This window comes from Macaca mulatta, chromosome 9 (genome assembly GCF_049350105.2).
Source record: "Macaca mulatta isolate MMU2019108-1 chromosome 9, T2T-MMU8v2.0, whole genome shotgun sequence".
Classification (NCBI taxonomy): domain Eukaryota; kingdom Metazoa; phylum Chordata; class Mammalia; order Primates; family Cercopithecidae; genus Macaca; species Macaca mulatta.
In genome coordinates this window covers 61,289,717-61,291,903 of record NC_133414.1, presented here as the reverse complement: position 1 = coordinate 61,291,903, position 2,187 = coordinate 61,289,717, and the positions used below count along the sequence as shown (strand labels likewise).

General features: G+C 53.0%; 1 pseudogene; it reads left to right on the top strand.

Moving 5' to 3' along the window:
• The first annotated feature begins 204 nt into the window (after positions 1-204).
• LOC711361 (regulator of chromosome condensation 1 pseudogene) lies at positions 205-1,746 on the top strand (annotated as a pseudogene).
• Positions 1,747-2,187: the final 441 nt, after the last annotated feature.

Genomic DNA, 2,187 nt, shown 5'->3' with positions numbered 1-2,187 from the left:
TACAAGAATAAGAGAGTTTATACCTCCACTGAAAGAACCATTAAAAAATAAATTTTAGCAAGAAGGAAACTAAATTCAGAGGAGTAGAATACAACAAGAAATGGTGATTAAAGGAACTGGTAAACTATGTTGGTAGATGCAATGAATTCTTGATAGAAAAAATAAATATGGGCCTTGTGGCCGACGTGCACCAAGGACAGGAAGATGTCACCCAAGTGCATAGCTAAAAGAAGGTCCCCCCTAGCAGATGCCATCGCCAAAAGCAAGAAGGTGAAGGATGCGAGGGCCGCTGCCTCCCACCATGTTCCTGGTGTCCGCTCCTGCCAAGTCTCACACAGGTCCCACAGCACAGAACCCGGCTTGGTGCTGACACTAGGCCAGGGCGATGTGGGCCAGCTGGGGCTGGGTGAGAATGTGATGGAGAGGAAGAAGCCAGCCCTGGTATCCATTCCAGAGGATGTTGTGCAGGCTGAGGCTGGGGGCATGCACACCGTGTGTCTAAGCAAAAGTGGCCAAGTCTATTCCTTTGGCTGCAATGATGAGGGTGCCCTGGGAAGGGACACATCAGTGAAGGGCTCGGAGATGATCCCTGGGAAAGTGGAGCTGCAAGAGAAGGTGGTACAGGTGTCAGCAGGAGACAGTCACACAGCAGCCCTCACGGAGGATGGCCATGTCTTCCTCTGGGGCTCCTTCTGGGACAATAACGGTGTGATTGGGCTGTTGGAGCCCATGAAGAAGAGCATGGTGCCTGTGCAGGTGTAGCTGGACGTGCCTGTGGTAAAGGTGGCCTCAGGAAACGACGACTTGGTGATGCTGACAGCTGATGGTGACCTCTACACTTTGGGCTGCGGGGAACAGGGCCAGCTAGGCTGTGTGCCTGAGTTATTTGCCAACCGTGGTGGCCGGCAAAGTCTTGAATGACTACTGGTCCCCAAGTGTGTGATGCTGAAATCCAGGGGAAGCCGGGGCCACGTGAGATTCCAGGATGCCTTTTGTGGTGCCTATTTCACCTTTGCCATCTCCCACGAGGGCCACGTGTACGGCTTTGGCCTCTCCAACTACCATCAGCTTGGAACTCCGGACACAGAATCTTGCTTCATACTCCAGAACCTAACATCCTTCAAGAATTCCACCAAGTCCTGGGTGGGCTTCTCTGGTGGCCAGCACCATACAGTCTGCATGGATTCAGAAGGAAAAGCATACAGCCTGGGCCAGGCTGAGTATGGGCGGCTGGGCCTTGGGGAGGGTGCTGAGGAGAAGAGCATACCCACCCTCATCTCCAGGCTGCCTGCTGTCTCCTCAGTGGCTTGTCGGGCCTCTGTGGGGTATGCTGTGACCAAGGATGGTTGTGTTTTCGCCTGGGGCATGGGCACCAACTACCAGCTGGGCACAGGGCAGGATGAGGACACCTGGAGCCCTGTGGAGATGAGGGGCAAACAACTGGAGAACCATGTGGTCTTATCTGTGTCCAGCGGGGGCCAGCATACAGTCTTATTAGTCAAGGACAAGGAACAGAGCTGATGAAGCCTCTGAGGGCCTGGCTTCTGTCCCACTCAACCTCCCTCACAGAACAGGGAAGCAGTGACAGCTGCAGATGACAGCGGGCCTCTCCTCAGCCCTGAGCACTATGTCAGCTCCTGCCTTTTCCCATCAGCAGAACAGAATCCTTTTCCTATTTTTCTTCCTCCTCTTTGGAATTCTCCTGGGACCTACAGAATAAAGGAGGGGATGGACAGGGGATTTTCAGAAGGAACATGGCTCGCTCCAGAGCTATATGGTTAGACGTTTCTCCCCTTTTCCTTACCTTCCATGGTCCTGGTTGGCCCGGGCTTTACCTACTAGAAAACCAAAACCTCCCCCTTGGGGTTTGGTGCCCACTCTCTGAGAAGTTGGGTTCCATCAAGCCCCATTCTAGTCATGTGCCCCTTTCCTGTCCCTAACAGTCTACAGGCAAACCAATGGTACAGTCATAAGACCCGTCTGTCATGGACCCACGCCCAGAGAAACGTGCAGAAAAAGCAGAGCTGCATGGCTGTGGGCAACTCTAAGCCAAATATTTGGCTCAGAACAGGTGTCCATGGGACAAAAAAGAATGATCCTCCACTTGACCAAGAGAAAAATGATTCTCCCAGAAGCACAAAGCGTACTCTTGCCCCTCAGGCATTGCCTTTGTCCATCGCACCCATC